The sequence below is a fragment of the Sus scrofa genome, chromosome 10 (assembly GCF_000003025.6).
Source record: "Sus scrofa isolate TJ Tabasco breed Duroc chromosome 10, Sscrofa11.1, whole genome shotgun sequence".
NCBI lineage: Eukaryota > Metazoa > Chordata > Mammalia > Artiodactyla > Suidae > Sus > Sus scrofa.
In genome coordinates, this window is record NC_010452.4 from 52,692,020 (window position 1) to 52,705,598 (window position 13,579).

A 13,579-nucleotide genomic window follows, 5' to 3' on the forward strand; every position below is an offset into this window, starting at 1 on the left:
CCCTATGGTCTGTAGTACATTGTGGTTGATGGCGCTAGAAGCACCAGTCCCAATTCTTAATTCTCCAGATAACGAAGAATACAGGGATGTTTTCCATAAAGACTCTTTACTTTAATAATCTAAGGCATCTATTTACAGTTAAGAGTGCTCAGAGTATTGAAATTGTTAGTTAAAGGTGTGATTCACTAAATATTTGGGGCAAGGGGTTCAGAAGTGGGGTGGTCAAATGCATGCATTAAGTAGCCACTATTAACCTTAGAGGTACACCTGAAATTGTCTTCAGTTAATCTGACTTAATACTTATTAGATTTTTGCATTGCCTAATAAACAAAATAAGCAACCCCCCCCCCCCGCCGTGATTTATATGTGCTTAGTAACCACAGCAAAATCTATGAAGTTTTAGGAGCTTTTTTTTTTTTTTTTTTTGTCTTTTTGCTATTTCTTTGGGGCCGCTCCCACGGAGGTTCCCAGGCTAGGGGTCGAATCAGAGCTGTAGCCACTAGCCTACACCAGAGCCACAGCAACGCAGGATCCGAGCCGCGTCTGCAATCTACACCACAGCTCATGGCAACGCCGGATCGTTAACCCACTGAGCAAGGGCAGGGACTGAACCCGCAACCTCATGGTTCCTAGTCGGATTCGTTAACCACTGCGCCACGACGGGAACTCCAGGAGCTTTTTTTTAATGTGTGGGAGTTTTGGACATGGCTTCTCAAATCTTTTATCCTCTACAAATAGACTCTGGGGAGTAAAAAGTTGACCATTGCCGTATATTGGGGATTTTGTGGGTTTGGTTCTAGACCACTGCAATAAAGCAACTCACGTAAATTTTTTTGGTTTCTGAATGCATGTAAAAGTTATGTTTATACTGTATTGTAGCCTTTTAAGTGTGCAATACCCATTATGTCTAAAAAAAGTACACACCTTAATTTTAAAATACTTTATTGTTAAAAAATGCCAGAACAATTCCAGTAATAACATCAGAGATCGTTGATCATGGATCACCATAGCAAATATAATAATAAAGAAAAAATCTGAAATATCATGAGAGTTACCAAAATGTGACACAGAGACACAAAGTGAGCAAATGCTGTTGGAAAAATGACACTAATAGACTTGCTCAATGCAGGGCTGCCCCAAACCTTCACTTTGTAAAAAATTCAATAAATCTGTGAAACATAGTAAGGCCAAGTGCAGTAAAACAAGGTATATTGTTTTGGCATTCATTTGATGTTTTAAGAGACGGCATCAAAATGTTTTTTTATCTTGATCACAGAGTTTACATTTAGGAAGTCCTTTAAATTTCATGTCCAAGGTGAGTGACTCCCTCCCCTCAACCTAGTGTGGGCTCTGATGTACACAGTTTTGGAGGAGGGTGTTGATGTGGTAAGCCGTGCAGTGACTGCAAAAGCAAGATCATTTGCTCCCTGGAGCAAAGGTAGAAGCTGCAGACCTGTTAATTCAAGCCCCCCAAAGTTACACAGCATCTTTTTTTTTGTTTGTTTTCTTGGTTTTTTAGGTCCACACTCATGGCATATGGAGGGTCTCAGGCTAGAGTTGAATCAGAGCTACAGCTGCTCGCCATAGCAGTGCCAGATCTGAGCCACGTCTGTGACCTACACCACAGCTCATGGCAATGCTGGATCCTTAACCCACTGAGTGAGGCCTGTGATTGAACCCACAACCTCATGGTTCCAAGTTGGATTCCTTTCCACTGCACCACAACGGGAACTCCTACACAGCATCCTTTTGCTGGATTTTATTGGTCATGCCAGGTCACAGGAGCCTGCCCAAATTCAAGGAAAGGGAAAGCAGATCTATTTCTTGATGTTGGAGTGGCGAAGTTGCATGGTAAAAGAACCTGTGAGATCAGAGGGCTTGTTGAGGCCATCTTTGGAAACCGGCTATCACGGATTCTGAAATGAAATTCTTAGGTAACAGAATCTAACTGCATGCACACAAAATGAAAATAGCACCCCAACAATAATGTAACAAGAAGAATAAAATCATTTATAAAATATGTATGCAATATTTCAGTGCTCATACATGACTCCACTAAAAGGTCTAAGAAAGTAGTCGGATGCTTAGAATATAGCTACCTTGCTAGGAAGGGGCCCCGGGCAGTCCCTGGGAGAGGCCCACTGAAGAGAGGTGTGGCCTCAGCCAATACGCTGGTTGAGCTTCCAGCCAGCAGCCAGTACCAACTGCTAGTTGTGTGGGTGAGACCATTGTGACCTTGTGGCTGTCCTGAGCCCCATGTGACACCACACCAAGCAAAAGAACTGCCTTGTGAACCCAAAAAATCATGAAAAGTCATTAAGTTGCTGTTTGGGCTAGCTTATGTCACTGTAAAAGATAAAGTAGCCTATGAAGGGGGCATTGGCGATGATTTGTTATTTAAAAAAACAAGGGTTGTTAAGGAGTTCCCATCATGGCTCAGTGGTTAACGAATCCGACTAGGAACCATGAGGTTGTGGGTTCGATCCCTGGCCTAGCTCAGTGGGTTAAAGATCTGGTGTTGCCGTGAGCTGTGGTGTAGGTCGCAGATGTGGATCCTGCATTGCTGTGGCTCTGGTGTAGACCAGCGGCTACAGCTCCGGTTCAACCCCTAGCCTGGGAACCTACATGTGCCATGGGAGTGGCCCTAGAAAAGGCAGAAAAAAAAAAAAGTTGTTGTTAAAAAAAAAGGTTGTTAAATCTGACATCATTGAGGGCCACTGCCACAGTAAATGCTTTACAATTCGGACTTTTATTAAAAGTTTCAACAACTTGCAAAGATTTATTTTCTAACTGGAGGATCATGTGGAGTAAAAACAAATCATTTCCCAGATTTAACAAGAAAACCAATAAGGCAGAAACTTTCCACAGCCATGTCTGAATTTTTCTTATTTCTTCTTGTTTTGTCTAAATAAGAAATTAATTATTCTCTGCTGTAAGACAAAACAAACAAACAAAAACACAGTAAGGATAAGCTGTAGGTCAAGAGTTGTCAACTTGTGGGTCAAAAATTACTGCGGCCCCTTGATTTCCACACTCACCCACTATTTTCTGTGTATTAATTCTCAAGTTTATCCAGATGCTCTTATAATCAGGAAAATACAGTTGCATTCAAAAGCATTGCTAATTTTGTAATCTTTTGGTCATTGTATATTTTTCAGTTATGGAGATATTTTGACATTTAAACAGAGTTCTCTGCTTGAAATATTGGGAAAACCACTGGTAGACCTATGTCCAGCTACTAATGAATTTGTAGCTGCTAAGATTCCTTCAAACTAATTAACCACTGTCTACTGTTTATTTGGCTCTATGGACCTTGAAATCATTTGATTTCTTCCTGTAAAACTAAACAGCAAATGTAGGAAAATTAGTTTCATAGAAAATTTCAAGAAGAAACTTCAGCGGCCTCCATTAGGTAACAGAGCCCTTCCTTAATCATAAAGAAAGTGCTTCATGGAGTCATTTATAGAAGGCAAAGACTTTTGTATAAAGGCCACTGGAGAAAATAGAAAAGCTAGTGGGTGCATATGAATGAAAGGGAATTTATAGTAATTTATGGTATTTGATTTGCATGCTGTACACAAATAAGGCGGTTTCCCAAAGTTCCACATTCGTAAATATTTACTGACTTTGAGCATAGCTTTTAATAGTATAGGGCTTTGTATTTTTCAAAGGATTTCTCTTGACTGCTGTCTATCTCATAAGAGCACCACAAAATCTAATGAGATGTTCTCCCCATTTATAGACCAGGACACTGAGTCCCAAAGTGAAACAGAGTTAGGACAGGAGCTTAAGTCTCTGAATCATCATCTTAATGATCAAAAATTACAAAACATCTGTTCTTGTTAGGCACTGGACTGGATTTACCAGCCCCCAAGGGATATAGCTTGATGTATTAAGCCAGGGAGAACTTGTTATAATACCCATGTGGGATGGATGGATGGATGGATGGATGGATGGATGGATGGATGGGTGGGTCGGTGGGTGAATGGATGGACAGACAGATACTCTCACAACATGAACAAAACCAAGGGGAACATCATTATTTTGAAGATTTACATATTGAAGTGATTTCATGTAATTGTTGTTCTTATTCTTTGATATGGACAATTGACGTTTTATGGAGAGACTGAATAAAAGCACCTCAGAAACCTATTAATGCTCTTGTCATTACTTTGTAACAAACAATTGAAGTAAAGACAGTGTGTCTACTGTGGAATTTCATCTTCAAGATGTAATTTGCCATCACCAGGCACCTAGGTAGACCCTCGAACTACCATGGTCAACCTCAAACTGAGTACTTGTTGCATGTTAAATAACTTAGCTAATTTAAACACAGGCCAACACAGCAATGTAAGAAAAGACCAAGATTTTTATGAACTATGTGAGATATGCTAGTACAAGAAAAACTAGAGGACTATTTTGAATTAATTTGCATCAGTATTGGAAGAGGCTTTAGATACATAGCATTGAACATGAGTGCTTTTCATTTTTTAAATGTTGATGACCAATAGAAAGTCATCAACTTTTAAATTTTTCTAATAAGAACAATCCAAAGATGAAGTAGGAATTGGGAGGGGAGAAGGAGGAGGAAAAGATAAACATCTGTCTGTTATTGTCACTATTTCACACAAGATGCGCCAGTCTCAGAATAAAGGACAGTTGTTTCAATTGGGTAAAATTGGCATCATGGAAAGCTCACTCTTTTCTCGCTATGCTATAGAGTGGTGGAAATTTAGTGACAAAGGGTGTTGTTTCACATACTTGCATTGGTAACTACAGATGTAGCGCAATCTCTTCGTTTTATAGATGAGCAAATTAAAATGTCTCTCCAAATAAATGCAAACATACTTTAATGGAGTTCCCTAGTGGCTCAGCAGGCTGGGGATCCGCCATTGTCATTGTGGCTTGGGCTGCTGCTGTGGTGCAGGTTTGATCCCTGGCCCCGGAACTTCTGCATACCACTGGTGTGGCCCCCCCAATTTTTTTAAATGTTTATTTGTTTTATTATAACAATGCATTTTATTACATTTATAGTTGTACAGTGATCATCAGAGCCCAGTTTTATAGCATTTCCATCCCAAACCCCCAGCACATCCCCCCACCCCCAACCTGTCTCATTTGGAAAGAGTAAAAGTAAAATAATGTGATTTAATAAAAAAAAAAAGGTGCATAGTTAGGGTGATTCACATATGGGTTTTGTTGTTGTTTTTTAAATCTTTTTCTTTCTTTTTTTATTTTTTAGAGCAAGGAGGTACTACTTCATTTTCTCTGCCTCTCTTGGCCCCTTTCCTTGGAAATAATAGATCTAGAAAGGGCCATTAATAATTTCTAGTAGTCTGTAGAGTTTCTTGCTTATCATGTCAAAAACAATGCTAACTTTCTGGTAAACACTGTTGTCTTTTCCTTTTTATTTGCAATGGAGTAGTTCATAAAAATGTATTTCTCTTATCTGAAACCTGAATGTTGTTCTAGCTTCTGATATCACTATCTGGAAAAGTCAGGTTAGTTATTAATATTAACTATGTGGGGTATACATGGAATTTGGGACACTTTTCTAATTTTGTTCACAGACATAAAATTTTTTTATGACGTTTGTATCTTCATAATGCCATGTCTCCTGTTATACTTTTTGTAGTATAGAGAAATTTGTTTTCTCAATATATTTATTCTGGCTCTTCCAAATCTGCTTGTCTAGGAAGAAGAATATTATCTCTTGAAATTGGACATTATTATCATCTGTTTTCTCTGTTAGTCCCTCCTATTTCATTTTCTCTGCCACTTCTCTCTCATTTTTTACTCAACTCTACTCTTCTTAACACAGTCATGCTCTCAGAGAGCATTTCCAAAATACATATTTGGAAATTCTGGTTTACCTTAATTTCAATTTAGAATTTTTCATCTTTCATGGTATTAATATCCTGGGAAGCACTTTTTAATGATGACAGTCATTTACACCATAGTGTGAATAAGTTCATGTGTTTTTCTCCTGCCCCTAGACCTACTTTTTTGTTGAGAGAGAAAATGTGAAGATAATGGATCTTAGAGAAGGGTGCCATCAAGTGGGGAAAATGGCAAAAGAATGGCAAAAACATTGAACGTGATTTCCATCTACTTTACATTTTTACGTGGGACTGAATCTTGGACCCACTTAAAAAAAAATCCATCCCAATTAGTTAATCAGACTTACTTGCAGATAACTTGAAATGGACAAAAGAGAAATGGATGTGATTAGGGGTTAAAAAAAAAAACCATGGAAAATCATACTTTACAAATAATCAGCACAAAAACGTCTGGTTAATCATGGTGGATTGGACAGATGCATTTATTTGTGTTTGCTCTGTAAACCACACTAAAAAGATACTAAAAAATTAAAAAGGAACAAGCCCACAAGAACAAAGAGAATGGGAGGAAATGACAACAGACAAAAGATGTCAACAAAGATTGGAAAAGCTGAGGAGTGACCCCTGATTTAGCAGTGTGAAGGAGGTTGAAAGCCACAGCTGTTGGGGGGAGAGCCAGCTTCTCTCTGCAGAACTGCAGAAAGCTATAGGAATTTGGAGGAAGCAGAACTCTCTGAGAGGGGCCCAGAGTGGCACTGACAGGCCCAGGATTGTTTGAGAGGCTTTATTGGGACTCCCAAATCACCTCCCTCACTTCTCAGAGCTGTCAGCTTCCGCTCTCCAACCCTTTGGTAGGTTGGAGGTTTGTTTGGGAGAGTGTATGGCTGACTCAGGTAGATACAAAGAAAACCAAGCAGGGGAAATTTCCGGGAAAAGTTATCTCCCAGCACCTTGTGTGGCTTCGCTATGTAAGTGGATGGTCTTAAGACTGAGTGGTAGAAGGTTGACTGATTATGCTGTAACTACATTGGGAGGAAGGAAAGTGGTTGGTTGGTTGGTTTGATGGAGGTGGGTAGGCGAGAAATCGATTTTCCATAGGAAGAAATCAAAAGACAGTATTCAGAACAGCCAACAAAAATCAAGAAATGGCAGAATAAAGGGATTATTTTGAGATGCAGTAATATAAACTGGAAGAAAGCCAGAAGGGTGGGCACTGTGTCACCATGGGGTGAGATTCCAGAGTGGGAAGGAGCATGCTTTGTAAAATTTTGACTCTAACTGCATTTTTTTAAATTAAGAATTTTTGGTCTTATTACCTTCTTTCCCATAAAACACATCCTGGTATGAAAACAAGAGATCAAATTGTTGCTTCAAAAAAATACTCTGTATTGTCCTAAACTTAGACATAACTAAGGATGAAACTAAGAAAAATATTTCAAGGGGAATCTTCTTTGGAAATGTTAGACTTCATTGTTTTTCTTCAGCCCTTTCTTGATTTTTTTTTTTTTTTTTGGTCTCTTGGATTTTGTTTGTTTTTTACTCTGCTTAGTTCTATTTTCTTCATCATAATAACTAAAACAGTAATTTCCCAGGTTTTGTGTTTGTTTAAAAAAATAACACGTGAAAGAAATTTAGAAAATATGAAGTTTATTATTATTTTTTTGATCCTGGAAATGGAGGGTCATAGAATAATCATAGCTATGGCAGAGGTTTTATAACTGGCTATTCTTTTCCTTTGAGCTTAGATACTGACACTGATGTTTTCCATTTAAGTAAGATAAACTGGTTTAACAGAGGAGAGCACAAAGAAACAAACAAGAACAAGAAAGATTCTATCTGGAAGCTCCTGCTAGGGATGGGATACCTTTTGAAGTCAGAATTCACTCAGAGAAGTAACAGGACCATGTGTGATAGACTCCTTTACAAAGGGAAGCTGATTGCTGAGGCAGACCATGTAAATCCAAGGTAGTCTTTCCATTCATATATAAAGACAGAAGAACTGGAGAAGGTACAAACGAAGGTGATAGGATTGGCATTCATATTGTCCCTGAATGACCTTGAATTTTCTAGCCAGTTTGAAATTGGAGTTTAAATTTTTATATCTTAAATTGATAAGCTTTCCAAATTCCAGGCTGGAAAAGAAAAAATGTATTATCAAAACTCCTTCTCCAAATGTGAAGTTCCCATCGTGGCTCAGTGGAAACGAATCTGACTAGCATCCGTGAGGATGCAGGTTCAATCCCTGTCCTCGCTCAGTGGGTTAAGGATATGGGGTTGCTGTGAGTTGTGGTGTAGGTCACATATGCGGCTCAGATCCAGCATTGCTGTGACTGTGGCGTAAGCCGGCAGCTATAGCTCCAATTTGACCCCTAGTCTGGGAACCTCCATATGCCGTGGATGTGGCCCTAAAAACAAAACAAAACAAAACAAACAAACAAAAAACCCCACCTCTTTCTCCAAATGTCAATTTACTTTAGGAAAAGGAGGGCAGGTATTTTAGATGCTAGAAAATGAGTGTGGGAATGATTGTCTTGGATAAACATCACAATATTTATTTAAATTCTTTTGGAGAATAAACTAGGTCATTGGTTAGAAAAAAGAGAATTTTGCCCTACAGGCATCTTTTTGGAATCTGAGTCAATGAGTTGACTCGAATTCTCAGTAAAACAAATGAATGTTAAGGTAAATATTCCTGAACAATGTGTATGATTTATATACTTCAGATGTACTTAGTGACTTTGTAGTGTTTACACATAAAAACACTTTTTAACTCTTTTATAGGAAATGTTATTTCAACTCAGATAATCAAGTGTTTTTAGTCTCTGGTCGGTTAAAAACTCAGAGGATTCAGTGTTTTGCGTAAAAGTATTTGTTAAGAAGGAAAGCCTGGAAGTTCCCATTGTGAATGAACCCAACTAGTATCCATGAGGACATGGGTTCGATCCCTGGCCTTGCTCAGTGGGTTAGGATCAGCGTTGCTGTGAGCTGTGGTATAGGTCTCAGACAGCAGCTCGGATCTAGTGTTGCTGTGGCGGTGGTGTAGCTCTGATTGGATGCCTAGCCTGGGAACCTCTATATGCCGTGGGTGTGGCCATAAAAAGAAAAAAAAAAAAAAAGAAGGAAAGCCTGGACAATCCTTGGCAGTATGCTATTTAATATAATAAGAGGGAAGCTCTTTTGTGTAGTTGGGACTTCTGAGTGCATCCATGGTCATGAAGATAGTCCAGCATTTGGTCAGGGGCCCTGTGCCAGCCCCGTCCTGAGCTGAGTGCAATTATAGGCATGCCTGTCAACCATTCTGTGCCTCATACCATGAGTGTCTGGTCTAGATCATTTTGCTTTCAGCTCTAAAATTATCTGGTAATGAATAGGAAAAACCTAGTTACCCAGGCGCTAAGGTGGGTGTTGATTTTCCTGAATTAAAAAAAATGGTTAACAGTTATTTGGAAAACTTTCTGAAACTCTGCCGTGGAAGAGGAGGACCTGTGTAAAAGCTGGCTTAGCTTCGTGCTCTCTATCATAGAGGGAGATCCAAGAGCAATTTAGTTTGGGGACACGTGTTGGGTTTGGATTCTGGAAGATTTCTGCAATACTAACATTGTCCAATTTGGGGAATAAAACACCCCCAACACAAAGAGCAGGATGGCAAAGATGATATGGTTTATTTGATGATGCTCTTGATCGTGATGACATATATGCACAATTATTGAGCTCTTACTGTATGGAAGGAACCAGGCTAAGAACTTGACACACATGACACCACTGAATATCTTCAACATTGTGAAGGATAAATAATGGTATCCCTGTTTACCTAATGAAGAAACTGTATGGTTCCGGTTTAATTCAATTCTAAATTACCTTCCCTTTATGCAGATGTACTCCCTAATTTAGCTGTAGCCATATATATAGAAAAAGAGTGTCATTGCCTGTATACCACGGTAGAACTTTTCCCTAGCTCGAGCTCCAGGTCTTTACCAGGAAGAACTTATTATCACTATTGCAGTTAGGTGAACTATGTTAATAACACAGCAGTTCCTTGTTCTTCCTGGCAAATCCATGAGACTTTCGTAGTAGAAAGAATAGGATATATCACCCCTCTTATTCCTGCATTTCATTTATCAAACTCTTCTCCCAGAATTAATGTGACTCTCTTGCTGCCCCTTCAGTCTGCCTTGACCCATCCCTCCACCCAGGGTGATGGGGAATTCTTATTTATGTTACATGGTTGACTGGTTGTAATATTAATTCCCAGTGGCTCAAAATACTGCCTGATAGGCTTCCCCATAGAACTGCCTCTGGCACTAGAGCAGGGTCTGCTCTGAGATAAACCTTTCAAGTTTTCACATGAAGGTTTAATTAATTGCTTTTTTGTTTTTTTTTTGTTTGTTTGGTTTTTTTTTTTTTGTCTTTTTAGGACTGCACCCATGTCATATGGAGGTTCCCAGGCTAGGGGCTGAACTGGAGCTGTAGCTGCCGGCCTATGCAACAGCCACAGCAACACAAGATCTGAGCCACGTCTGCAGTCTACACCACAGCACACAGCAACACCGGATCCTTAACCCACTGAGTGAGGCCAGGAATTGAACCTATGTCCTCATGGATGCTAGTCGGGTTCGTTAACCACTGAGCCACAGTAGGAACTCAGGTTTAATTAAATTTTGTTTTGTGTATTTAATTGACTATTTACAGTATTTGGAGGCCTCTAAAAATTCACTGTATGGAGCGGAAGAAAGATTAGACAGAGTCTTCCTACAGGAAATCAGACTGCTCAGTGAGGAAGGCATTCTCTATACACTTCGGAAAGGTTCCAAAGGCTTCCATCCCAAGTTAGGAAATGACCTAGATTATACGTGTATAGCATACTCATGAGTTTTAAATTGGTGTAGTTGGAGTTCCCATCGTGTCTCAGTGGTTAACGAATCTGCCTAGCATCCATGAGGACGCAGGTTTGATCCCTGACCTTGCTCAGAGGGTTAAGGATCCGGTGTTGCCGTCAGCTGTGGTGTAGGTCGAAGACACAGTTCAGATCCTGCGTTGCTGTGGCTGTGACATAGGCCGGCAGCTACAGCTCTGATTAGACCCCTAGCCTGGGAACCTCCATATGCCATGGGTATGGCCCTGAAAAAAAAATTGGTGTAGTTGGATATGATTGTGTTAGATTATATATATATACACACACACACATCAGAAAATTATATAAACACTTAATTTTTATGAATAGATTTATTTTTATTTATTTTTAAAATATTTATTATTATTATTTTTTGTCTTTTTGCCGTTTCTGGGGCCGCTCCTGTAACATATGGAGGTTCCCAGGCTAGGGGTCTAATCAGAGCTGTAGCCGCCGGCCTACACCACAGCCACAGCAACTGGGATCCGAGCCGTGTCTGCAACCTACACCACAGCTCACAGCAACGCCAGATCCTTAACCCACTGAGAGAGGCCAGGGATTGAACCTGTATCCTCATGGTTCCTAGTCAGATCCGCTAACCATTGAGCCACGACGGGAACTCCCTGAATAGATTTATTTTTAAATGATATGAGAAAATACATTTTTTAAAGCTAAAGGTGATCTTTTTATAATGTGAAAAGTGATTATTTAATTTTCTACATTAAAAAAAGATATGTTCCATAACAGTCTCTCCTAAAAAGAGGCAACTATTAACTGTAATGCATAACATGTAAGATATGTTAAAATATACAAAAGTTTGCAAATGAAAATATAGTACGTCTTGGATAAATGTCCTATTTTTATTTGCCGTGAAATTTATACTAATTAAAAATATTTATGATATGTGTAATTCCATGTAACCCTCAGAACTTATGTGAAATATTCAAAGTTCAACATACTCAAAGTTTAACAATTAAAATTTGGGGGGTTAGTAGGTGCAAACTACTACATTTAGAATGGATGAGCAGCAAGGTCCTACTGCATAGCACAGAGAACTATATCCAATCTCCTAGGACAGTCCATGGTGGAAAATAATATAGAATGTGTATGTGTGTATGTGTGTGTGTCTGAGTCGCTTTGCTGTATAGCAGAATTTGGCACAACACTGTAAATCAACTATAATTAAAAAACTTAAAAAACAATTTTTTTTTTTGCTAAACTCTTGAGTTAGTGGCTATGTGTGATATATACTTGCATCATTTCACTTTGTTCCAAATTGAAGGAATAGATCTGCAAGAACAGTTTTACCTATTGTTAATATTCAAGTCGAGAAACCCAGCTCTAAAGATTTCAATTGTTTTCAATTGATTCTGCGGTGGCGATGATGTAACCCTGCTCACCACACTCTCCTGCTACACAAGTGCCTGTAACTATGGAACAAACACATTTGGTCACCTGACTAATGTTAGTTGGATAACTATTTAATATATCATAATGTTTGACTCTGTCGTCCATCTCTTTTCCAACTTTATTATCTAACAGTGGCAGTATTTATTTTTCTAAGTATTTGTTTATGTATATGCTTTGCAGTGTTGGTATCTAGCTGGTCCGTAAAACTTACTTTGGCCAACCCAGAAACATTCATTGGATGCATCGTGAGTAACTAATAAATTAGTGTTGGTGAAAGAAACACTTAATTAGCTCTAATCTTCATAGCAAGGATCATTAGCATTTAATGAGAATTAATAATTTCCAAGGCATGGAAATTTATTGCCCCAAGCCAAATAGTTTATAACCGTAGTATTACAAATTGCTATTTAAAATTAATGAGTGGCATTTTCACATATTGTTAGATGATCTATAATATTTTTATGTTATACCTCTAGGTCGAATAGAATGTATACTGGGGTCATGTTATTTCATTGTAAATTATTGTAGTTAACCAGACTTGAGCGTCAGCTTCCTGTGAAATGCTGCCCTTCTTGTCCTAGCTAACCCCTACTTCAGTTTAAATACCTCTTCGAAACTCTCTCTGATCCCCTGCATCCATCCACCCCCTTATTCTCATGGTGCCTGGTTCTTACCCTTTCAGAACACCTACTGCTGTTTGTAAACCTGTATTTACTTGTATGTTTTTATGTGGTTAATGTTTCTCTCTATATATGTCTACAAGTGCCTCTGTGTATACCTCAAAAAATTAACACCAAATAGAATGTGTATGCTTTTCTTCTGTTAACCTACCTTTTGTCATTTGCATGATCAGAGCCAAGGCACAGAACATAAGAGGGCAGTGGAAGTCTTTACTCTCCTACATAAACATTGTATAATCAAAATCAGGGAAGCCCCAGATGTCAAAACATCAAAATAAAAAGACATGCCTGTATGTAGACAGGTCCTCTGTTAGATGGTAAAAATGAGTAAGACGGGGTCCCTGCCTTCAAGGAGTTCACAATCTGGAAGGAGACATCAGATACATGTCAAACAATAATGCAATGAGTATGGTAATAGAGAGGTACATTAGGTACCAACACCAAAGGCAGGCACCTAAGTCAGATGGCAGGTGCTGGAAAATCCAGAAAGGAATTTCTGAAAGAAGTAATACTGGAACCGAGTATTATTAAACGAGGCATTATCTGGACAAGAATGCCAAGGAAGAGACCCCTGCTTAGTGGACAGCATGAACAAAGAAGTCAGGCAAACAGCGTGGCTTATATAGCAAACAGCAAATGTATAGTGTTGAAGTTTAAGATATGAGACAGGGAGCAGAAAGATTTAAGGTTGGAATGGTAGGTAGGGATGAAATCAAGGAAGGTTTTGTGTTTCTTGAGGTTTTGACTCTTGTTCTATA